At 38.8% G+C, this 27822-nt stretch overlaps 1 pseudogene; it reads right to left on the reverse strand.

The window, feature by feature from the left end:
• Positions 1-4995: 4995 nt before the first annotated feature.
• Positions 4996-27822, reverse strand: part of LOC118785869 — a 28558-nt pseudogene continuing 5731 nt past the window's right edge.

Below are 27822 nucleotides of genomic sequence, written 5' to 3' on the forward strand. Positions count from 1 at the left end.
TACAGTACAAATCCACAGATCCATTTGTCCTATTTAACACTGTAAGAGACAGCAAATGTTTGTTTGAAAGTGGCCTTGCATAATTTTACACCACTGCACCGGTGTACAGCAATGTTGATTTTTCTGATTTTGAGTGCACCAAAGAATCTCTTAAAGTATGAAAAACAATCAACAAGCACATATTTAATATTTCAAATTATAACACAGAATTTGATCAGGTCTTGCATGACTACACTGTCTATTATAACAAGCACACGAAAGTAGGAGCAAGCTCACCTTAACTCAATCAAGGGAGAATTTTGTTTTTAAAGCCTATTTTGTAAACAAGTTTGTCCTGATTATATCATTCTTATAATCATTTCCAATTTCAAAGGTTTGGTATTTAGATCAAATCACTAGCAAATGGTTTGATCCTTCATTCATTCCTATTTATTATGCGTATTTCTCAAAACTTCAAAACACCATATGGACCCAATTGTGGCTAATTCTTGTACAAAGTAGAAGCACTGTAAGCACTGAGGCATTCCCATACCTTCACTTCCATTGTTGTTTACTCTCTGTGAAAAGGCCCATCGGACGGGTGAAGGATCACTTTGAAACGGCAGGACACTGGGGATGGGTAGAGAGTGAGGCAAACAAATAAATGAATGGTATCCAACAGCTGTTTTCATTATTTCCCTCCAATACACTTAAATCACGTCAATCTGATTAAGAGTGGAAGTCCCCACCCACCACCCCCCTGCTACCACGTCAGGGCTGCTGTGACATGAAAGTAATCAAAGGGTCTGTAAAATGAGGACGAGGAGCTTGTGCTAAACTGTGACAGTGAATGAGACCTTGCTAAAATCTCTCCTCGTTGCCCTCAAGCTTTATAGTCGTCCTAAATGACACAAGCACAGCTTCAAACTTTCCAGCCTTCCAACAGAAACATAAGGTTCGTCGTTTAAAAGTTTGATGCTAAAATGTATTGCAAGGGGGGTATTTTCCATTGGAAATTAGGACAGTTGTCTGGCCTTTTTCTTTTTTTTGGTTAACAAATCCCATGACAGATAACTGTTCTGGCAATCTTTTCCTTTGCACTTAGTAATACAGTTTCACACAGGACGCATGCAGAGAACAATGTGTTTAGAACAGGAGGGTCGCTTGGATTCTGGGTTTCTCCCCAGCACTCAGAGGAATTAATAAGACACCAGGTTCTCAGCCACTGGAAGACTCACTTTGGTTTAAAATCCAGTCTTCCTGCCATCTTAATATACTAATTTATTCATTCAATCCAGAGACAATGGAGTGCTCTTGCACTAGGAGATGAAACGTTTCAGATAGCCACAATCTGAAAAACTTTCAATACTCCTTGGGTTTATTTTCTTCCCTCTCTTTCATGAGAGCTCACTTGTTCTTCTTGTTATCATCCCCTCTTCACTGCCTTTAGACAGAAATGAAAACCCAGTGGTGTTTCCAGTTCCTCATTTACTAAATTATTCACCAAAAAAATTAATATCAAATGCATAAAGTACCTTGGTATACCTTTGTGCTTCTTACAGGAAAGATTTCAAGCAGGATATCCTGCCAGCTGCCATGGTTACAGACACATTCCATATTTAAGTCAGTCATTTGTGGACCCTCAGGTCCCAAAGTGCCACATCAATGGACTGAAGTCCCACATGGTTCAAGGTAGCTAAACCTTTTCCCAATCAACTTCAGAGTGCTGATTATCTGCAGCTAAGGGTAATGAAAACCTGTCCTTTGAGACCAGATCCCCAAAACAAAATCTCTCTGCATTCTTTCTGCGTTCATTTGAAAGCTGCCATTTCCTTCTGCCTGCGAACATGCTATACTGCTTTTGGCACATTCACTGAAAAGGGATCCTGTGTCTCAAAATGGATCAGGAATCCTCTGATCTCAAAGACATTCCCGGGTTCATTCAACAATTCTGAAACTTTCTCAGCCCGACGTTATTAAAAGGAAATATATTGTCATTAATCTCGAAATCGCATTTTTGGCCGCGGCCCTTTCGGTTAACATCCAATTGCACTTAACTGCTATTTTAAAGGAATGCATTTCATGCTGAAGGCAAAACAAAATTACACCGTTTCAAAAGAGCAGCGCTCCGCTTGGGACCATTTCCAGGTGATGCGGAGCCCTTTGTGGTTATTCCCTTACACTTGGCACCTGCTAGTCACGTGCGCGTTGATTCGGTTAGCGCAAGCCTTCCAAACGCGGTGCCCCCTATGGCGCGACTTAGATCCCGCGGTGAATGGCGAGCCTAAGAAAAGAAAGTCATCTCGCCAAGGTTCCCCTGTGATAAATGAGTTTGTATTGTCTGTCACTGCAGCTTCCTGCTACCCCAGGTCAGTCCCTATTAAATTACCACCTGTCAATGTCTCAAACGCTGATTGATAAATGAGCGTGCCAAAGTAAAGGATACAAAGAGTTTTATTTTCTAGAACGTCTATCACCATCTTTTATGCAGCACCTACACCAGCAGCTCCAATTGTTGCCCTCACGAGACACAATTATTGATAGATATCTAGGTATTCCAAACAGTGAGCAAGCAGGCTTCACAGGCTTTATATTCCAGTTATATGTGAGAGCTGGGAGAGAATAATCTTTAAGAGGTGAAATGCATTATTTTTAGTTATTTTTCAGTCTGTCTTTGTCCACTCAATATAAACTGAATTGGAACTTCTTTCAGCAAAAATAAAACTGTGTTATAATTAATGAAACAGACATGCAAGCCTGCTTGGCAAAAGCTTCGGGGGGGGGGGGGATATACGCCTCCATCATTCCTGATGCTGCATAGAGTGAAATAAGGTGCTGGCTTACTTTCCAATATGACTGGCAATACAGATTTTCATTAAATTACCACTGTCTTTGAGAAATGCAATTTTTTAATGTCTTTTTGATGAAAACAACTAAGAATGCATTTAGTATCACTTTAGAAGTAATTCATTTTAATACATGGTTATGCATTTAAATTAAGGATGTTGTGAGCATTCTGGAAGGATGTTGTGTGCTATTTATGACCACATGTGGTACATTGCCAGCACATTGGTATTCCTTATATTCGGGTGACCAATACAAAAAGCATAGCCCCCTGTAGGACAAATCTGGGTATGCAAGAGAGTCTACCCTCAGAATTTTGTTTTGCTATAAACGACAGGGGTATACTGACAGAAGAAAACAATAATAACCAATTGAAATATCACATTAATGCATAGGTTTTTTTTTTGGCGTACATTAAAAACGCATAATAAAATGAAAAATAAAAAAAATATGAACTACACATACAATTAAATGTGTATTTTGCCATTTTAGGGTATTCTGCAAAATCAAGAAACAATACTTTCAACATGTTGTACTGCTTACAAATGCCTATTAGTGAGTTTCTTGCTTCAGCAACATCACTGTCAAAGGAAAAAATGCTAAAAAGTTGGAAGCAGCCCACATCTGTACAGCCACACAGGTTTTTCATAATACAAGGAACAAATAAACACACACTTCAAAGCAAAGGACATTAAAAATCACCTCACATTTTTTGCCTTTGGTCTTTCTGAGCAGTTTTTTTCAAGGACCGGACAAACTAGAGCATTTTTAAAAATACCGCAGGCATGTTGAATGATTGTCAGCCATGCAAATAATCACTTACTTACACTCTATGAGTTTGCTTTGGATAAGGCAAATTACCATTTGAAAATGAGCTGAAAAACACTCTGGGCAAGAAGCTTGCATCATGAATCTCAGCTCTTTTACAGCATTTTTTTCTCCATGTACACACACGTATGGAAACATGCACACATACACACACACACTTTCTCTTTCTCTTTCTCTCTCTCTCTCTCTCTCTCTCTCTCACACACACACACACACACACTTTGATTCTCTGGCACATACTGTCACACACATGCTCTTGCACTCTTTCTCTCATATACACACACACACACACACACACACACACCAATCTGCATATGTCAGAAATCTGTTTTAAATATACTATAACACTGTGCAATGGCTTAGTGAGTCTAGACAGGATCTTCCTTTACAGAGACATGATGAGCTGTCTATAAGCATGTTGGTACTGTACTTTAAATACAAACACAAACTTTTTCCCTAAATCACAGTGAAGTCAAGGCATTTCCTAATTTCTGAATTGTTTTCTTGAACACATTTCAATGTACCACCATAGTTTATTTAGCAGATATACATGCCAGCACACAAATTATACAGCCTCCCTAATCAAGTCACACTCTGCTACTAAACAAAATCCTTAGGACACAGTTCCCATAGGCAAACTTTCACACAGCTCTTCTCTTCCAGGGACAGTTTGTCCCCAGGGACAGGGCTTCCAGCAGTGTTTGCTTAGAACAATATTTGGACATAAGCAAACAACACTAATTTCTTTCATCTTTCATACCAAACACAATGCAGAATGTTCAAGCAGACAAATCTGATACACATTGTACAATTATATGTTTTTTCATACATTTTCAATGCCCTGTTTACAATGAAAATAATGTGCATTTTGTCCCTACAGAATGCAACATCATTTAATAATCAAAAATACTTGTGATAATGCTTACATTTAATTCCTGCCAGACACCTGTGAAAGAACCCACCTCTATAAAATAGCCATTTTTGCGTATTATTTTAATTCAATTTATCCTGCAAATTTCATCACATATTGAGCAAAAGCTGTTGTTGATTTGCACTTTAATGAGAAGCACACTGGCTTTGTGGACATGGCTTTGTTTTCATTGTGCATTGTTTGTAAAGGGGGAATAAAGTATCACCCTAAGTCACTGAGCCGAGACTCCACATTTACAAATAAACTCTGCTCTTGTTACACTGTCTCAGTTTTCCTTTCTCCTACTGGAAAAAATAAAAGCAAAACCAACTTCAACCAATTTCATGATCGCTTTCGCATCGGGAAGACATGGAAGACTTTTATTTGCATTTTTTTGTTGTTTGGAGTGTGCAGTGTGGAGAAATGCTTAGTGCTTTAAAATACACAGTCCTTTTGTTAGCAGCATTAACAACCAGTTGGAGAGAGGTGGCAGGTTAAAAAAGTATAAACCACATCTGATGAAACAAAAACGAGGACAGAGCACTAAGCTTGCATTAAATGTGGTTCCGACGGCATGGGTGCATCTGTATACGACTTTAAAGTGCCTCCCTAACGTCCCTGCCTTTGCTCTTTACTGTTGTACCTAAACTTTACCAGCTTGCCTGGACGGATTAAAAACAAATACACTGCTTTTTAATCAATGTGTGGTTATCCCTGGAAGTCAAATTACCGCTGCTGGGATGAAAAGACCAACCTTCTGACATGGGGGAAATCTGATAGCAATGCAGAGAACTTGGCACTTTGGTTTGATGAGCACTCCCAAGTCTTTGGGTCTCTGTGGTCTGGAATCAGCTCCACGAAGGTAGTGATGGAAGCACAAGATGACTCCATGTTGAAAGAGGAGCTAAATACCACTACATCTGCTACCAAGCTGCAGAAAAAAAAGTAAAAATATAAACCATCATCACATGCATTCTTTGAAAAAAATCTTTTGCATTTTTACAAATTGCAGTTGCGCTACACGGTGTATCTGAAACCATGAGTATTATGCTTAATGCTGCCATGCACTGGCATTTTGAAAAAAAAAAAAAAGCACACTACCCTACTTCAATAACGCATAATGTGCAATATGACAAAGTGTATTTAGGGAAGCTGTCATTAAAAATAGATTTACTCGTGGAACGTTTCCAAGGCCTTACGGTGCAAGTCATTTCTTCAATTCTATATTTTAATCATACTACAGAGGAGTTTGCATACAGAGGGAGTGCTAATTAAAACAGAGCCAAAGTTTGGTGATTTCTGTACATAATTAGCAGAGCTTCACACACCATATTTTGTGTTTCCTCTTTTCTCCCGCTTGCTTTTAGACAGGTGTGACGGTGTTTGAGTTTGAATTGGATTACGCTGTAGCAAAATGAATAGCTAGGTGAAAGTCATGAAAGCCATTTCCCATCTATCCTTTTGATCCTTTAACTTGCTGAGTCCCTGGGTAAATTTAGATCTACACAAAATGAAGTCTCTAGCTAAGATTCAGAGGTAAGCAAAGTATAAGCCACACTTCCAAAGTAATGCCAGTTCGATTAAATGGTGAGGATCCAAACAGCAGGGGTTACGAAGTAAGGCGAGATCCCATTCCCTGCAACGATGCAACTATGTTTTTTTTTTTCTTTCTGACAACGCTGCACAATTATTAGTGACACTTCTCCATTTCCAAAACAGAGGATCAATTTTGAATGAAAGATGCGCTGGGGGCTTTTCATAGGATGCACTTTACATAATGCAAAAGGACTGATGTGCTTTTTTGGGTTAATAAACATGTAATTTCTTCTATAGCTATATTCTGTTTTAGGGAACCTGAAGTAGAAGAAAACTTGTTTTAAACCAAGTATGAAAGGATAAAAAAGCTGTGGATGTGGTGCTGATTTCACACATAAACAGGTGTTTTTTTTTTACCTTCTGAAATGTCTTTTTAAATGTCGAAGCATCCAATCTCTAGGGCCTTTTGGGTTCGTTGCCATTTTCTTTAATATTTGTAAAATAAAAGCCAGCTGGCTGCATTTACTGTGTGCTAATGATATGAAGCATTTTATAAATTGCTTCGTGTGTTGAGAAAAACATGTATGTATGTGACAAGTGAGTGTGCCATATTTCTATTACTGTAAATGCTTCATGGTGTCTATGATCTATATTTTTGATGAGGGTGGTTTCTTGTTTATTATAACTTTCATGAGCATAGCATCCTTACTGCCATTTCATGCCACTGTGACTTGGCACACTATGAATACCATTCTCAACTGACATATTGCACTGAGGGCGGAGACTAATACTGCTCCATATTGCTCTAGAAATGCAGATGTGGGTGCAATTTTGCATACTAACGCAAAGTGGACAAATGCTGACTAAATAATAATAATAATAATAATAATAATAATGACACATCATTTTGCTTATATGAAGAGACACATGTCATTGTAATAGGATCTGGAATAATAGTATACATGTAACCTTTCTCTTTAAAGGACACCTACTGATTAAAGACAACGCCTGAGTACAGCAAAATCTAACCATACAGTTCATACCAACTGAATGACTTCCACTATAGCAGCAGTTTGTTTTCATGATGTTAGTGTAGGGCAACAGTGATGCTTATTCTGATCTGATGCTTAAGTTGCAAGCTTAATTTGAGCAATTACTTGGATGTGCTTGACATTTTGAAAAAAAAAATATGGCAGTCTGATTTGTGCATTTGCTTTGATTCTGTATGGGGACTGTTCTGCATGAAGAAGAAGTATGGGGAAGGCTGAAAAGGCTCAGAGACCACCCTGCTTCAGATCTGTTTTTCAAATAATACCCTCCAAATGATTCACAAGTTTATACTAACAATATTTTTTAAATGCCACTGTTCCTTCTGTACCAATATTGCAAAGCTGTGATTTATCATGATGTTGCTCCTCAGCATTCAGAGACTACAGCATATATTGTGAATACACATACTACACATAGATACTTGTTAAGCATACTGTAAGACAAAGTTTAAAAAATCCAAGTTCTTTGGAAAACTGCATTATCAAACAGCAAGTTTGCATTTGCCTTGGAAGTGACATAGAAGGAGGGCTGGGCTGTTTTGCACAGACCAGGCCCAAGCCTGCACCACTGGTGCCCTCTGGTCTAAATCTGTCTGCCCCGGCTCTCCGCTCTCCCATGGGGCATATGTACACCTCATTAACGTCCGAGTGACCCTTGGCTATGCATGTGCAAGATTCAGTGCCCTGATACAAAACAGACGCGAATTTGAATTTCGGCTCAGCTGAGGAGCAGAGAATGTTTATCCTTTTCGTCAAAACTTGACACAAAATTGTTAGGAGCAACATGCCATTCCCGAATGGGTTTAAGTTGGTATGCTCTCCTGAAAGCAAAGATAAAAGCAATAATTCTTGTTTTACAATTTGTGAGTAACACAGTCATGAACTATGTAAACAGGCCTTTTATATTGACTGATCAAACGTCCCTTGAAGATAAGGCCCAATGCAAGGATATTTTCATATAAACTGCTCTGAAGACACATGCATGGGCTCATACACTACACTGAAGACACATTACAGACACATACATTGCTCTGAAGATATGTACAGATGTATACACTGCACTGAAGACACATAGAGATAAATACACTGCACTGAAAACACATGTACAGGCACACACTGCTCCAATGACACATTATAGGAACATAGCTGCTCTGAAGACATGCACAGACGCATGAAGACACAGAGACATTATATACATAACTGCTTTGAAGACACATGTACAGACAAATACACTGTTCTGAAGGCATGTCCAGGCACATATTGCTCTAATACTACTCGCTTATGGTAGCTTGTCGCTTTTGCGTGTGGGGGCAGTAATATTCGCACTTCTCTTTGCAGGGCAGTATAAACTGCTGGCTCGGGGAGCAGCTGTTTATATAATACTCACATCCTTTATGAGAATCCCTCAGTGTTATCCCATTAAATATGATTTATATAACACTGACATAATACATTTAACAAACATTACATCCTGAGTCAGATTAAGAAAGGAAGGAATGTGTGTCTTAAACATTCGTAACTCAGCTCAGTCAACACGCTTTAACTTTCACTGAAGGTGATATGGGTGCTTCAATAAACAATAAACAGAGAGGTGGATATCTTTACCATAAGAGGTACTGGCTGTGTCCGTACTGACAGTCCCTCTCCTGGCTCTTCCGGACAGGATACACCAGCTGACTCTCCTGGAAGTGCAGGGCATTTTTTCAATCGGACGAGGTCGGACGCAAGGGCAGCTGGTTCAGGCAGGTTAAGGACGGAGCTGGTGAGAAGAACCCTGGCGAACAAAAGGGACAGTGTTGAGGTTCTGTCAGCATGCTCCAAACATCCACCTTCACCCCTCAACCCCTTAAAAAGGACAAAACAGATCCCCTGTAGGGACACTTCAATGGACTACTCTAAGCACCAGGCCTCCACGGTTAAAAGTTTTGATCTCGTCAAGGGAACCACTAAAAAAGTCTGAGCACTTTTTGTGTTTTTTTTTTTTTTTTTTTTTTCCCTCCGGTCACAGTGGGACCTCAGTGGTCTTCAGCCCTCTGATGCAGTAAGAATAAGATGGACAAAGAAGGAGTGGATGTTTCCTCATCCAGAAGAAAGAAAAAATAATAATCTGAAGGACAAGACTGTGAGGAGAAAATGATCATTTTCTGTTTCCTACACTGTACTATCATGTTTTAATGATACCTGCTCACAGATGCCATCTGCCATATTTATCAGAGCTGGATAGCTCTCATGTGACAGCGGCACAGAAACAGCACAATCATATCACCATATTAAGGTTACCAGTGCAGCATGTTATATTGATGATTCAATTAACCCAAAACAGAGTCACACAGGATGAAACTGGGATAAATCTGTGTTAGGGTTATTCTTTTTTTAATATTTACTTATTTTAAGCATGTGTATTTACATTATGAAATCAAGTGATAGAATTCAAACACACTATATATGACTGTTAAAGACAACCATAAACATCCTATAATAACTACATCATGCCCTGTATGGGAAGACTGGCATCTGAACTGAGAGAAACAAATTGGGCACAGTGAAAAAAATATCACCCTGCAGATTCAACTAATGCTCTCTGGCCTACCTCAAGAATACAACCTGATGTGTTAAACCTGCATAAGTATCCAAAGAACAAAAAGAACTGTGTTTGACGTGCGTAGTCATTTCAGTGGTTTGATTTTTTTTATACCATCTTTACAAACAAGTTTAGACATTAAATTCAGATTCAGAGCTGACAAAATACACATTGCCATGCACTCAAAGGAATGTCTTCTACAGTATTTTCTGGTTATAATGTTGCATGGACAATTAAAAAGGGCTGCTCTGACTGATTCATGTGACAGCAGCCTCACCTATTGTCACAACATATTAGAATGCACAGTAACATTTAACACATCAGGTTGTATAACACGATACAAAACTGACTGCATTAAAAAGTGACTGAAGGTTGTGACATAAGAACTGCAGTGATTTAAGATCACATGGAGAAGTGGGCATGAAGAAGTCCCTAAATATCTTCACTAAATTACATTAAGCAGTTGGCAATAATCAGTCTGAAATGAATTTTGAAAAAAAAAAAAAGTATTCAAGTGCCGACAATTCAAAAATGAAAACTAAAAAAAAAAGAAAAAAAATCTGCCAAAAAAGAAATTAAATCATAATTTCAAGACACCAAAATATGAATGTATGTTTCAGAAATGAAGATTTTGACACTTGGGCACATGCACCTCCCATCTTAATCATTTAAAAGCAGCTCAGGAGACCAGGAGTTTGTCTCAGGAAGTAGGAGAGTTTGTTGATTCATCGCCTTTGACTAAGGTCATACCAAATTAACAGTCTGTCTCCTGCATAAAAATAGCATACCATTAATTTTTTCATAAATCTTAAAAAGGTTGACCTGATTTACAATGTTAAGCTGTGTAGAGAAATTAAAAAGAGAGGAAAAAAAAACATTGAAATAAGCAGGTTGTACTAAGTTTAGCTTTGCCTCGGCCCAGGTTTCTTGTGGGATCCGCATAATCTAAGGCACTCGTTGCCACTGTGAGGAGGGGAATTGAAAAAGTGCAAATCACATGACATTAAACAACAAATCCATTTTAAAGACAAAATTGATGAATACAAATGAATATGCTGTTTTTTCAGTAACTCATAATTGAAATTGTGCAACTTTGCATGCTTAAAACAAACAATGCAATCCCTGAACGACATAATCAATTTTCAGGTAATAACCCCTTAGTTAACTCTAGGGGAAATAAATCCTTTAATTGCAACTGCACTGGTTAACAGGCTTAGCTCTGTCTTAATACTATGGTCAGTATTCAGCATTTTAAATAGATCCTAATTATTTCTTGTGAAAGGTTTAAGATTTTTCAACTCTTGTGCAACACAATGATAAAACATTCTGCTTTCAAACATTATCATTACAAGTACATTAGATGAGCATTAATGGCTGAGAGGTTGGAAGTTTATTAACACTTGTACCCACTAGTAAAGGCCAGACACTAGCAAAAGCAGATTATGTGTTCGAATCAAGCCAGAACTGAAGATAAAGTCCCACTACTGAGTCAATTATTGCATTTTCATTAAGGTCTTTTGTGATGTGTATTTTTTGTTTGTTAGTTTAATAATATGGAACGCTGAATTTGGATTGACAAGGATTTATGGTGGATTGTGTACCGGGTAACAGCCAATCATGTTTGGCTGTTTTCAAAGGCCAATTGGAAGATGGCTTTGAAGACAGTTATTACAGTTAAATCGTAATTCTGAAAGGAACAGAGACAGAAAGAAAGAAAAAAAAACTATATTTAATGTGCAAGAGAATGATGGACACCACTTACATCATAATAATATGCTAATCAGCCTCTGAAATGCTGATGAACTTCTGTGTCACACAGGATGAAAATGAAAACATAAAAGAAACAATAATGCTATGATAATTGAGTGTTTTTATGTTCTATTCACAGTTATAATAATGTTCTTAAAATAAACCAGGGAAAAATGTGAAAATATTTTCTATCACTGTGCAAGTTTTATCTATCTACATCTATCCGTGTATATATATATACATATATATGTACATATACATATATACACATACATACACATACATACATACATACATATATACACACACATTATATATATATATATATATATATATATATATGTATATATATATATATATATATATATATATATACACATATACACGCACACATATAGGTATGCTGTTGAACTTTGGGGTAGGGTGGGAAGTTTGGGTGGTTTGTTGGAAAACATCAGCTCTGTACACCAACTCAGGACAAGCTACAACTGTTCTGCAAATGACCAAACAGGACATTTTAACCTCAAACACAATATATTATTGTCAGATGGAAGGTTCAGTCAAAAGGCATTCCACAAAAAAAGGTTGCCTGACACAACATTACATCGTACTGCTACACTCCAGAGAAAGACAGCATCACAGCCCTCACATTACTCTGAAAATGGTGATTTAACACTGCTCAAATGTCTTAATTCACTCCCTCTCCGAATCACAGATACAGAGTTATGTAGGTGCTCAATCAAAGCTGTATCTCTTGTGCTTTAACCGGAGGTGCTTTTTTTCCCATTCTCCCTCCCCCTTGGATGCTACGGTGATTCCACAGCAAAGCCAAAAACCGACAAAATGAACAGCATTAATAAAACACATCTCTCTCCTTTCTGCGATGTGGAAGCCCGAACCTTCGAGGCTTTGAAGCTCAGCATCTCCCTAACTTAACCCAGCCCCTGCTCATCTGCTGCTGCACGACTCGCTTTAATGTGGTGAGCCCACGAGCCATGCGTACCGCCACACAATCACGTCACTGTACATCCTCGGAATGAGGATTATTTGCATTTCCTGGCCCGTTTGAGCTTCAATCAAAAGCCCAGGACCACGTACAAAAGAAACCACCCCCCAAGTAATAAAGAGCCCTGACTCAAACCAGATGAAAGTTCTCTATTTTTACCTTTTCCTGCCAAGAAGAGTCTCAGGGACATCCTGTGTAGTTAAGGTTAAGACAGACAAAACCGTAGCAGTTACTTAACTTCACTTTGCAAAAAGAAACAAAGGAAGGAATGCTTTTGTTCCTTCCATCAAAAAAAAGTTTAACACAGTATTGACTGGTTTCCTTTAATATAAAAGTAACTACCTCTGAATTTAATCTTAATGACTAGATTACTGTCAACAAATTCCAAAACTTCAGTTTCCCTTCCAGAAACTCGGTAGACATCAGGTAGAGCATTATCAGGAGATTTTTTTTCTTGGATGCAAAAGAGTTTGCGGGAACCAAAACTTTAGAACAGCAAAACAAACAATTATCACAAAATTGAACTATGTTCTAAGACCTGGAAAGCATATCTTTGTTAAAAGGTGTGAAAAGGCACAATTAGTTGGCTTGGTGATACTGGATGCACAGTCCTACTGCACACTGGCTTGTTCCTGATTCTTTTGCAGCTAATTAGCAAGTGCCTCCCCCAAGCAGCAATTCCACACCTGTGACTATTCAAAAGAAAAGGCTTTAGAAATTATTCTAAATCAGTAACAATTGTACTTCCACTAAATAAGAAGCAGATAAAGAATGTGTGATTCAAGCTGATACCTATCAGCTTCCTTGCTTTTAATCTGATTAAAATGAGGCTCTTGGAAAAAGAAAAAAAAAGTTGAAAAAACAGAATGCCATGGGGGAAAAAAAAGTTAATGGAAGTTTATCATTACTGAACAAAACAGTCTCTCTGGTACGTCTGTTAAAAGCTCTTCTTGATAGATCTTTTCCAAACATTTGCAGTGCAACTCATCCTTGGGAATGCTGCATTTCACAATACTACAAAGACATCAACACTGGTTTATTATGAAGATTGGGTTTTGCCATTGTCTTTACTCCATCCCAGAAGTTCTGGCCTTGAGCTTCAAAGTCAGGTTCAGCCACTTCCCCGGGCAGGCAGGGCCAGAGTGACATTATTGAGACTGACAACACAGAGATTTTGAAACTCTTTGAGAATATCACAGCTCTCTGTTTAAAAAGAAGAAAGGTCCAAATTAAACATGGTGTTCAGAGGTTTGTTTCAAGTTCAGCTACCTCACAGTTCTTCTCATAAGTGAAACTGATTGTCACCAGCTGATACAAAATGCCCCTCTGGCTGAGCACCTCAGTTTTTTCCCTAATAAAGAAGGATATGAATCAGAGAATTAGAAATCTGTTATCGGAAGAATACTATGTGCCCCGTTCTTATGCATGCAAAACACTTGAGAACTAGTAAGCATCAAACAAGCAAACACAGGTAGAGAAACCATGTATTGCAAACTAATTTCGGTTCCAATGGCCAAAGCACTCCACTGTGCAGTTTCAAAGGTTTGTGCTGTGCTAAGCAGTGCTCGACCATGAGATATGACAATACAACTGGTGTGTTTTCTTTTTTTTATATATGTCGCATATTTGTAGAAGTACCCCTAAAACTACCACTAAAAGCAAAGCATAGTAAAACATACTTCATCGTGTTAATAATCCATCCATCCACTGCAGTCAGCTCCCCTGAGAGACTGTGCAGAGTACTCCGACGACATGCAGTGTCAGAAGTCTCAGAGTTTAGACCTAGTGCTGGAAGCAGGCATTTATTCTCATAAAACTCCTTATGTCTGACATTCACATTGAATGCATGCACATTTCCTATAGATTAAAACTTTGATCATCTGTTTTCTAACTGCTCACAGAATAATACACAATCCAGCAGGAAATTGAGATTAATTCATTGTACTTAATTTTAACCTTTTCTATAAGTCAAGAGCTCTGCTTGGTTATTTCTAATTTAAAACTAGAGCTATACGAACCATTAACACTCCATTTCTTATTAAAGACATTTCAGAGCATGCCATTGCCAGGAGGCATGGTTTAAATATATATAATTTAGTGTCATTTGCAAAAGAAATCTGGGTTTTAGAGAAAAAAAAAAAGTTGCACTTATTCTGTCTTTGCAACTGTGGTATCCCAGACATAATTTCCTGTGCTTGCATAGTGTGTGTGCACACTCACACACACACACACACACACACACACACATAAACACACACTCTCACATTATCAGAAATGAAATTGCGACAGCCTAATTTTTCAGTTTCTTTTCTGTTTTTATGTATGACAAAAAATATAAACTTCCTTTAAGACTGCTAGTGAAATGTATCTTTGAAAAGCACCATGCATTCACTCATAACACTCCATAATACTTTTTACTAATACTCCTTTTCTTTACTGTACATTATGACCAACAGTGTCTGCACTGATTCATAAGCTGTTATGAACACAAATAACTGCTTTGGTCAAGTGACACAAATGGGCTACGAAGCATTACGTATTCATTAACAATTCTGAAATACTATGCAACAATGCATTCTGAACAAGCATTGTCATACACACAGACACACACAGACACAGACACAGACACACACACACACACACACACACACACACACACACACATATATACAGTATATTCCCCTCGGGTCTTTATGATCCTTTGAGAACAAGGAAAGACGTGAACATCTTTGCATTAGTACAACAGAATTCTATGCTCCATATTATGAGCAGGCAGCCTCTGACCCAGATCCATCTGAGGCAATACAGAAACATACCTTGCCTCTCCTCACTACTCGGTGGCCCTGTTTGCTCAGGGCCACAGGGTGTGAGAGAGGGCCAGAAATGTCATGTGGCAGGAGACAATGTGTCGGTTCCCCTCAAAAAAATCACATCAAAGACCACCACAGATCGAACAGGCTCAAAGACAAACAAAACAACTGTTTCATACACAAAAGCAAGCTGAGGCAAACATGCAGAGAGGAATCTGTAAACAAGGCCTTGTGTTAAGATGATACAGCTGGATTTCCATTCCATAAGCAGCGATAATTATCACTTTCTGTCTGTTCGCTGGCTACTTTTGCTTTAACAATGGAAGGGAGCAGCCAAACACGTAGGTACACTTGCAACTTGCAAGCTAGCAGAGCAGAGGAGACGAGAGCACGTGGGAGGAAGGCTTTTAGGCCTTGTCTTTTCCCCCTGCTTCTTGGAAGCAGCCCACCTGTGAACCTTTGGAAGGCAGAACGCTACCTTCGGCAATCGCTGCTAGATAATTGGTTTCTAGGTCATGGCTCCCGTCTAGCAGGCCTTCTTATAGTCGTACCATGGTAGCAGGTGTTCGTTAGTTAAAAATGCATGCGTTTCCTGGCCGTTCATGGGCTCATCTGATGTCTCCCTCAGAGGATGTCCGTTTAATGTTCTTTTTTCAGAAACTTCCCACAAAGGGCTACAAGAAACTACGACAATAACTATGTTTCATCCATATGTAGCTAGGATGCATGCTTTGCAGAACAAACATCAAAAAACAAATGTTCTTCCACTCAAACCATAGCATAGGTCATTTTATGTAGGTCTGATCATTTTTTGCATTATGTGCCAATATAAGTAATTCATACTATAACCACAGGCAAACAAGGGCTTGAGACACATTCCCTTGTAAAAGCATCCAATATCCTGCTTTGGAATCAACATTTTAGAAAACATACCAAGCAAACCTCTGAATTCCAACAGTCCCATTGTCACTTTGTGAAAACAACCACAGCACATTAGATATAGAGTTAGCTTTCACAAGTTGCAGCATATTGCCAATATATTTCCAACAATATAGTAAAAACAAAACTGCAATGCTCAAAACATAAGACATTGTTTTTTTTATGTTCAAGCTATGTAGCTTGCACCAAATTTGAGGAACTCCTACTTTGTGGCACTTCAATGCTGTGGAACTTCAATGGATATCATCACTGCAAGTTGACAAACTTTCAGATGCTTAAATGACAACAGAATGCATTCTCATTTCACCACCGAACGTTTCAGTGAGTCAGGGCTTTCCCCTCCTACTACACTTATACTCCAATGACGAGAAAGACGGTCCCTGGAAATATACAGTATGTGTGTAGTCACTTTATCGGCATTTTATTCTGGAAACTCTTGCTTTAGACTGTGGCAGGGGAAAGCAGGTAAACAGTGATCTTTAGATGATCTTTCAGACATGAAGCTGAAGTTGTGGTTGTATGAAAACATTCTGACTGTGCAGCTCTTCCCATTTCTGTACAGAAATGCTTGAATAACCTCTGATGATGTGCTGTTTAGGTAACTATAGACAAAACACATTTTTTTCCCACTGTTGAACTGCAAATATCTGTTGTTGCAAGCACTGTTAAATCCTCTCAACTTCTGAGAAAATGCAGGTAAATGTATGTGCGCACACACACATACACACTTACTTTCTTTTTGGTGCCACAAAACAGTTGATCAAACATTTTGGGTCTAAACCAGAACATACTACTGTATATGAAAGCTACAAACACAGCTTAACAAACTCACAGGCAAGTGTCCTGTTTATATAATTTTTATTATTTTTTACAGTAATGTTCAGAACCCTAACATGTCATGTATTCATATCTACAGCAATGCTTAACCTGCTGTAACACTGCTTTGCCAAAAACCAACCACTTTATGGCGTTCAGCATATTTAAATTACAAACATGATCTTTTCATTTCCAAAGTGTACCAACATTATTCAAGCATTCTGCCATTTTCAGTGAAGTGTTTTGAGGGTGCATAAGACTGTACAAAATCATGCAATTCATTAACTAAAATGTTTAAAACATTCAAAATGAATATTTTCCCCAGTTGAGGAAAGTACTCACAGCATTCAAGCCCAAACTTATTCATATCCATTTTGCAGAATTAAACTACTTAATCTTGCTATAATAAAGTCCCAAGGGAACATTCAAACCAAGTTTATCAGTCACAAACTTTTTACTTTAATTCGACTTGGCACGTATTTCTCGCAATACTGCGAAGCTCTGGGGAAAACATAAATGTGGTCTCAGTTGTTAGTGAGGTTTTGTGCTGAAAAGGATTAGACAATGGCGAGGGAGAGGGCTGCCATCTTGCGAGGTATTGACACAAGAGAAATCGCAGAACAAAGTGGATCCGTGTGAAAGGAGAACGCGGAGAGAAAGAAAGATTATCTTAATTATCATTCAGAAGCAGCTCAGAGCAGCACCTGTGCATGAATAATATCATTTATGGCCACATTGAGATGTGCATAATTCCCCTTAAATCATAGACATTAGTGGAATAACAAGGAATGAACAAGCCGGGCTCAGGCGCAGGCCAAACCTGGAGCTGGTATAATCCATGTCCGCTCTCACTTCCTTGGGTGGGAGTAAAAAAAAAAAATTAAATAAAAATCTATCCTAAATTGTTATTCACATCATCAGAATGGTAATGCTAATGACAAAAAATAAATATCATTTCACTGATGTTAGGACAATGAATGTGTAAAAAGAATGGTTTCACCCTGAATTAGCTCTGAAAAGGTTACAGTGTGTTCCAGTCTTTCGTGGAATATTGTCTCGATGTGAAAACCATTTGATTGGATAAACTGTGAGTGAATGACTCTGCTTATCCCACGTCACACACGACCAGTTTCATTTACGTCACTGCCATATCAACGGGATTTTAATATCACTTACAATGAGCCCCGAGATGTCTAATGGTCAAAAGATCAAGTGGGACGAAAACGTCACCAAAATAATTCCAATAAAATGTGCAAGAGCTTCCATATTCCTGCTTCGCGACTGATCAACGATTTTGTTGGTCTGAAAAATACTAACAATTCTGTTACACAATAAAATGGTGAGTCAGTGCTTTTCGTATGCATGGGGTTTTCCCCCCCAACTCATATGTGAAACACAAAATGCAAACCTGTTTATTTTCCACAGACTCAGGGGCATTAATCGAATTTCTGTTCTTGTTGAGGAAGGTTTCCAGCTGCCGTACTTCTCAGTAACTGAGTGAAACCATTGGTTTGTGGTATAAAAGTACAAATAGAAATTATAAGGGAATCCCGAACAGTGCGTGTTGAAGGTGCTAAAATGTCCGACAAACATGCGGTCCACTTTCCACCTGAGGACACCGAAATGGAACGTCACATTTCCATTCAGAGGTGTAAACACTGACACAGATAAACAGTCAGTCAGAAATACACACATGCGCACGCGCGCACACACACACACACACACACACACACACACACACACACCAAGCACTTTATGTGCCTTTAAGCAGGCCTATCAATTATTGCATTCCCATGTTAGGAAAAAGAGTAACACAGAAAAGCACATTTTACATTACATCATTGTTATAGTTATGTAGGAAATACTCTTTTCCTGGAAGGCACACATACCTGATGTACCTATATTATCATATATTACCTATATTATCCATCTGTACATGTGGCCATTTATGGAAACAAATCAGGTTCAAACGTATGTCCATGGCACACCAGCGATTTAAAGTGACACCCTAAATCCTATGCCACATTGCTGCTGCGTAGCAGATCCACCTGCCACCTGAAGGCACTCACCTGTGAGAGGAACTGGTTTGAGCAGCCTGGAAAAAACAACTTAGTTACTCTTCTGGCTTTCCATTGTTACATCTTGGCAGGTAGAGTGGAGGTAAAAACTCCTTCCACATTGTCCTGGCAGAAGTCTGGCTGCTCATGGGAGTCCCTATAGAACCCAGAGATCATTGGCTGATGGGAATTCTGCAAGGGCAAACAGGAAAGAGAAAGGCACATATGAAGTCTACAATATGGGATACGAAACTGAGGAAAATGCCATTACGCTGAAGGTTAAGGACAGCAGGCTGTGCGAGAGAAATAAAGAGCTGGAGGACACAGGCACAGGCCTACTGGACCGATATCTTCCTGTCCCACAATAGTGATGCTGACTGCACTGACAATATCACATTTATTTAGAAACGTCAAATTAGGTGGAAAACTAAGAAACTGACCAGGCCCTTTGTGCAGGCATTGAAATGTTATGTTATATGAATGTTTAACACAGTCAAATCTCTATTTCACCAGACAGAAACATAATTGTGCTACAGGGGCGAGCAGGAAAATCAGAACACTGCTTACTCAATGTAATCAGAAAATGGCATTAACAAGAAAAATAACCAAATATCTAACTGGTTTAACTGAATAGATGTGATGCATTTATATTTTAAATGGAAATATGTCACTTGGCAATTTCCTTTTTCAGGAAATATTGGACCGTTTTCTGGAAACCACAAATTTTCAGGAAACATCTATTATGTCTCAAAGATTTAAAACCCACATTCAGTAAGTGGGTTGTTATAAATTTGCAAACCTCATCATTCACCTACAGTATTTCCAATGGCAGTTTACATTTTGGTTATTCTGGCGATAGTAGGCAAGTCACATTTTTAAGTAACAAACAAGCCATGTGTTACTTTCTGTATGTTACTTTGGAAACCAACAGCATTTTCACACCTCTGTCTGAAACACAATCATGGCCAAAAATAATTACTTTGTATGAACATCCTATTAAATATTCTACAGCAAGTGCAGATAAATTCAGAGTGAGATTTACACAGACATCTTGAAACATTGCCTATACAGTGATGTTTGACATTCAACGTTAGAACATTTATTTGAAGGTCATCTGTGCAAACAAATACATATATGCTTAAGGTTTCAACCACAGACTGTGACACATTTAACAAGAGTGATTTCACTTTGACTGATACTGCAAAAAATCATGAGCCCTTCCATAAATATACCCTGATGCCATATTAAGTTAGATGAACAGACTAATTTGTGACATAATTACCATTGATGTCTGGATAGTATTTCTCATATGTGAAAGTCTTAACTAGGAGTTAATACTTCTCAGGTCTCTGGTGGTCTACCAGTCCTGAGACAAAGTTTTAAATATGTATCTGACAGATTACTTTGTGGGTCAGGATTCACAAAATGTGGAAAGCAGCCAAATGAGGAGCACTGCAATCCCCCCTCAAAAAAAAAAAGAAAAAAACAAAAACAAAAAATCCATAACCCACAACAAACACTGCAGCGTGTTCTCGTGTGGTTCATGCACACCCAATACAATCTTGTGAACAACAAGTCTGGGTGTCTTATTTTAGGAAAAAAAACTCATTTTAGGGGATTCCCACCCTCCCACCATATATTACAAATGGGCATTTTACATGTAAATGAGTTTCACCAGCTAGCTTCCACTTCATAATCAGAGGTGAGATCAGCATGGTGTCAGTACTGTAAGACTGACGAAAAAACAGGAGATGGAACAAAGGGGTTAATGCTGCTATGCACTCCTACACGCACTGATGCATTAGGGAATCCCCAATGTACCAGGCCTCTCAGAAATAAATATATAATGTTGACACGAGCGGCGTACCGACCACAAGCATTTCACATACTGTATCGTTTTAAAAGGCCGGGCTGGGCTGCACAGCAAAGATATTCCTGTTTTTCGCTGATGAACCAACACAGTCGCGCTTGTGTTGCCGTGAGATCAGGATGCCGTTACAAATGTGTGTGTAAAACTCCACAGAGCACACAGCAGAAGGGGACATGGCTGCAGAGAGCATTCACTTGAGGACAGTAACAGGAAGTGTATAGCAGTAAGAGTAAAACAACACTGAGAAATGTCAAGAATTCACCCTCGGCAGGCATGTTGATGTGGCCCACAAGCAGAGAGGGAGTGAAGCGCTGTCAGTGACCCAGCTGCTCAAAAGTTCACTGTAATAAGAGTCGCCTTTGTGCGCAAAAATAGGAAAGCCTTTCATATAAGTGAAATACTTGGGGCAGAATCATGCCAACCGAGATATGTCATTTCCTTCCATACATCTTCCTTCGCCCATCCACTGAACTTGGCAGAGAAAAGAGCCAGGCACGCCTTTAGAATAGAACACAATCTGGACTTGTTAGTAGTATTAGTGTCATCAACGGAGTATTGGGTGGGCGGTGGTGGGGGCTGTGATCCTATGAGCGAGGGCATCTTCCTAGGGAATGAGATAAGATGTGGTTTGTAAATCAAGTATCACTTGAACAGACCTATGTAATCAAAACTAGTGAACACTTGTTATGTGACATATTCAATCATCTTCTAGTCCTGTACAACTTTAAGTCTGCCATCAAGGCCAACAATGTTTTTGACTTTTACACTGCCCGTACACTTCAAAGAACCCTATGTTTAGGACCTTCTGAACCTCATGTATTTGATGAAAGCCTTAACCACTGTAAAATGGCAAGGAAAATCATTCATTTTGGTGTAATTCAAAAGGGCAGGATGGGTTTTGAGAGTGTTTGCCAGAGTCACCATGAATAATGTAATGTTTCCTCTTTAAAGTTATTTTCTAATTGCAAGTTATCAGTATGCTATCCTTATTTTGAACATCAGTGTTTCATTGTACTAATTCCTTAGTGTACAAATATAATCACTAATATATTATTGATATTTCTGGATACTCTACCCATATTGATTTAGTAATTACAGTTCACTGATCCTAGGACGTATCTTGCAATAAAGTTCACGAACATTGATGATCCAGATAAAATAATTTCTTATGAATATTCTGAGGTTCTTCATAATAGATGCATCTTTCAGATGAAATGTTTGAACTTTGCTTTATTTTTTCAACTGTTTGATTTCTATAAAATATTGCATCACAATAAATTATTCATGTCAATTAGCTTTTCATCTTCTAAGATACAAACGCATGTGATCCTTTTAACAACTATTTATTTCATAGTAAAAGAATTCTCCCTAGAAGCATACCACTATCGCCTCAGGACATATTTCTTAAATAAAAGCAGCAGATCTTTGCATACCTAAAATTTGCATATTAAAGGAATGAACGATGAGTATTAGAAGAATTAGGCATTGCAATCTAATCGTTGCCTACCTCTGACTGGAATTCAAAACTCTTTTGGGTCTCCCTTTTGAGGCGAAATACCATACAATGTTCGCAAATTAAGAGCATCTTTTCAAGTTCATTATTCTCAGGACTATTCAAGTGCTCGGCTCACTTTTCTTGCGGCTCACAGCTTCCTCTGTGTACTCCACCAGTTCTATTCCTGACAACTCAATCGCCTCAATTAATGGAAAAAAAAAAAACCACATAGACTTAAAATATTCCTTACCTTTTTAAAATATGCTAAATGATTCTCTCGGCACTTCAAAGGGTCTCTATTCAGTGATGTTAAAGAAAAGCTGTCAGTAACATACCCAGAGATGTCCTTGGAGTTTAAAACCTGGCTCTGCGGAAAAATACCTATTATTTCCACACAGCTACACAAACTGCCCATGACAGATGCCTGCTGTAGAATCTTGTACAAAGATGAAAAAAGTGTATTCCAGAGAGGGGGCTACCAGCATCTCCGATGCACATTTTAAAATAATGGTGATTAATATAATAACAAATGCATGATTTGCACTGGGCTAGAAAAGAACAGGGAGCAGGAATTTCTTCCTTAAAAAGAAGCCACTCTCCAACAGCGTGAACACTTTCTGCCACAGGTGTAAATAGCATTTTTGTGTTAGCTTGCCTCTTGCACACATTAAGGTAGAAGCATGACAATGGGAGATTAAAACTTTACACAGGCATTGAACTCAGACCTTAGAATTATGAAACATCCCTCGCTCATCACCTTACTCAGTATTTTTTGACCTCGACAGACAGGTGCCGGGAGATAGGGGCTTCCAGTCAAACTGTGGTGTAAAATTACAGTGACGATTGACAGCCATTAAAAAGAAATGGTGATACCACCATTTGTCAAGCATGTATAATTATAAATCATAAGTATTTATACTCAGTCACAGCAAATTTTATGATCCCAACTGCTATATTCAAGATCTATTACATCCCAGTCAAGGTACATGACTTTTGTCTTTGGGAAAAGCATTCCATATAACAAAAAGACATGCTTAAAAGAGATGAAGAGATGCAAAACTGTTTCTGTATCCAAGGGCCTTTTTCACTCTTGGATTGTTGCATTGAAAAACTGTATCTAGATTCTGAATATCTTTACTGATTTATTATTTCAGTGTAGGCCCTCATCCTCTCAGCATGATTCTGTTTATTGTGATTGCCCTCAACTGATTATCATTTGAGGGAGCAGGAAGTCAGAAATGGCAACCCTCCTCATGGAACTGCAACATCTTCAGAGGACATGCCCAGAGACGTCATGACCAAGGCTTATCAACGATGGCTAAACTTATCAAAACTGAGCGCATCTGATTTCCTTTCCCTTTGGGCATGCGTGTGTGTGCAGGGCAGCCATGATGGAGGTTCCCCGTGACAAAGGGCCACGGACCCATGGGGTCGATGCGGACATCGGTGGCGTGCGGTACCCTGTCCGGTCACCTCTGCGGTGACCCATTTCGCTTACTTCAGCCGTCAATATGGACTTCCGCTGTCCTGTGCATTGTTATCCCCAATTGGGCCTGACACAGAGGAGGTCAGCGGGGATGCAATCTCTCCACAGGGCTAATTAATCTTTCACATGAGATCAGCTGTAATATCCAAGTGCGTCACAGAGAGGACAGCAGATTGAAGTAACACTGATTACTTAAATGAGCTCCCAGAAAACATTAAACAAAATTCCTCTTCGCTCCCCAACTCCTGTTTGCACTATGTCCCCCAACATGTGAGAGAGGAGTGGAGAGAGGGGACACCGCAATGTAATTAGCATTTCCTGTTCAGCCTCATGTTTGAGCTCCAGTTTAACCCTCCTAAAACACTGAAGATTAAGATGAATAATTACCGTTTCAGCTTTACAGAATTTGAAAGTACAATTTCAAGACTGATACATTTCGAGATACTGGACTCATATGAAACTGAACTGGTTTCAGGGTATGTAGTCTCTGCATATGTGTAATGTAATTTAGCTTTTTTTTATTTTAGAGAATATCAGCACTGCAGCTGCATGGATGAAAATGACTTTAAAAGTTGAGTGAATTACTCCATCTACTCTAGTGGACTCAGAAAAGAGCCCTGTTAACATCTTTATAATGACACCATTCACATAACTGAGCAAACGCATTGCCTGAGTTTGACAATACTGCTTATACTATATAAAAAGATTAGCTTTAGCTGTAACACTTTGATCAGCTTCTGCTTGAGTGTATTCCTACATTACATCTTTTACTTGACACAGTTTTGCACTTTCTGATAGTGTGATGACACCGCATTAGATGTACACGATGAGCCTCTTCTAGCTGTGAATTAATTGTACTTCTTGCCACAGGTGTATCCTGAATAATGAAGTGCTCAGATTTTTATGACCGTGCTAAACTACCAAATCTGTTTGACACGTGGGCTCATCTGTTACAAGTCAATGTGTCACACACGTCAAACATACTCTTCAAGGCAGTGTGGAAAACGTGCATTCTCCTCCGCTGAAAGAAATGCGTTATCAGCTCCTGCCAAATTTCTCAAGTTGAAACTTCAAGACAAGAGACGTGACTGACCCTGCATACCAAAAAATTAGGTAAGCCGGTGTCTCAATGGCAGCATCCGTCGGTATAGGATATGTAATATTTTCATTTGCAGTCAACAGCACACATCGGGGACTACAGGGTATCACACGTCTCGTGGATCCATCACAAGCGTTTCCTGGAAGGACGTATCTCACATTACACAGGAGACAACCGGGAGAGTTAAGAGCGGCTTTGTTACACAGCACACAATCTCCCCCACAGCGAGGGAGCTGGGCCCTCACTGATAGCTATGAGGCAGCCTGGGCCACCACCCACAACAGAAGCCCCTGTCTGTGGCACAGCCCCGCCATTGTTCCCAAGATTCCTCATCTGTCCCCTCTCCAGAGTATAGGAAAGCAAACTTGTTTTAGGGGGGCAGAGAGAATAAGTCATGCAAAATGAATTCTCTGATGTGAAAGGTCTCACACGCTCCCAAGTCTCGGTTTAATGATCTCAAAACTACACCCACACAGCTGTTTGCTGCCTCTCCTTTGCTGGCCTACAGATGATTACAAGTGAAAAAGGTGAGGGGCGGGGAGGGGGGGGGGGGTGCATGTAGATATGACTTTACATCAATTATACAGATTTTTTTTTTTCCTTTTTGCCTGTTTATTGTGAGGTTTTACTCTGCATTCAGACTCACAGATGCAAAATAGTCTTTTTACAGCAAAGGCTCATGAAAACAAAGCATATCCAACTGATAAACTGAGTCTGGCATGAGCCCCCCAGTTTCCCTGTAACCTTCAACTATTTTTAAACTTTAACTATTATATAGCTATATTATTATTTGAACATCTAACCACACCAGTAAAACAAACTTCAGAGGTCTCATATTTTAAAAGACAACATCACGATTCTGTTACACTTGGTCCAATTATCAAGCGCAGGCAAGTACTACAGTGCCATGTGAGCCTCTTCTTCTCCTGAAGGTTTTAGTTAAAAGATCAATGGGGAATTAGGAGACCATTACAATAACAACACATTTCCTAACTACTCTCCCTTCTAGGCTATTTTGTAAATTCACCAAGACAAGTAGGATGTTCATAAGAAAAAATTCCAGCCATGCAACCTGTAAATCATGCATTGTTAAAGTCCCTGGTAGTGACGTTCCTCTGTTACAGAATATTGTAGTCATGAGCAAGCATTCTATGGCCTACATTTTTAGTACAGTTAAATTCATAAGATAAGCATATAACTGATAATGGTAAGGCAACATCTGTAGGCCTGACCAACATTTTGGTTTGTTCTCTGGGAGCCATGGGCATGAGTTTGTTATCTTTGTTACCTTATCTCAGTAACACGCAAAACATCATTAAAATGGGGAAAATATGGCCAGAATGAGGAAAATAAAAGATTTTAACGGTGAGCAAAATGAGTGACATGAGTGAAGAGAATGCTAGGTTTAATTATCACCTCACGCACTAAGAAAAAGCTTTACCACCAGTTAACATGTCTTTTAGGCCTTTTCTCCTACAATACTTCAGGGACCTTGTACAACAGATAAACATTATAAGAATAATTCTCTGCTTCCAAGTTGTGCAAATAAGCCACAATGTTGTGATCATGATAACCTATAACTAGACAGCTTAACTAGCCTGCGAGGCCACTGAACATCCCTGAAAATACAGTCAGGCGGAACTTGTGACTGCTGGATGCTATTATGCTATACGATGGCCAACGAGATAACTTTAGTCAGGCCACCAAAACAATACCTGCTGTCTTCAAACTAAAATTTTGAAGTTTATAAGTATAGTGCATTAGTAAGCATAAAACGTGAGTCTCAATCAATTTGCCCATGCAATGAAGCTTAATTAATGTAGAAAATATAAATTACACTTTTGATTGCAGAGGCTTCAGAACTGTATTTTCCATGAAAAAAAGAAAAAAACAAAAGAACATGTCCAGGCAATATCCATTGTAAGGCACTCTCCACATGGCCTGGCAAAAGCAAAAGGACCACAAGAAATTGAAATGCTCGTGATTATAGTAAAGGTCCGCAGGTGACAGGGCACTTCATACAAATTTACATCCTATTATTCCCCTGGAAAAAAAAAACACTCGTAAATAAATAAATAAATAATGCATAAACCATGGTACTTATTGGTTTCAGAAATGTCTTAGCAGACCAATTACAGACGAAAGGAATTCCTCAACATCAAGACAGCCCCTGCCACATTAAATTACATGCAAATTAGTATGCATAATATTCAGCCAGTGAATAAGTTGGTAATACAGCCTCAAACCTTCTTTTTTGTATGAAAATGTTAACACTTTAACAATGCTATTTCAGTGCTTTTACGTAACAGGCTAAGAGGGAATAATACTCTCTGAGAGGTCTTTGATCTCATATTAGAAAGGGGAGGAAACTTAAATTTCCTACAGATTAAGGTTTCACACAGCAGCAGAATGACTGAGAACTGACTTTTTTTAATTGAGCGAGTCAAGTGTCTTCATACCTCACAAGTGCTGGCTTTATATTCAAGCAAATCATTAAAAATTGCTGAAAGGAAATACAACTCTAATGATATGCACCCAAATATGTGTTAATCTCTCTTGCTTGTACATAGTTCAGCACTGTAATATTCACATTGCACATATAATGAAAAGGTACAACATTCTACCACAGAGAATATGGTCTTAGTACCACAGACTAGGTTAAAGTAGACATATAATAGGCATTTTATATGTGGATGAATCATCTACTGCTACACAAGAGGCGCTGTCCTCTCTTGAAGACACTGTTGCCAGATGTTGCCTTTGCAAGG

The sequence above is a fragment of the Megalops cyprinoides genome, chromosome 11, assembly GCF_013368585.1.
Source record: "Megalops cyprinoides isolate fMegCyp1 chromosome 11, fMegCyp1.pri, whole genome shotgun sequence".
Classification (NCBI taxonomy): domain Eukaryota; kingdom Metazoa; phylum Chordata; class Actinopteri; order Elopiformes; family Megalopidae; genus Megalops; species Megalops cyprinoides.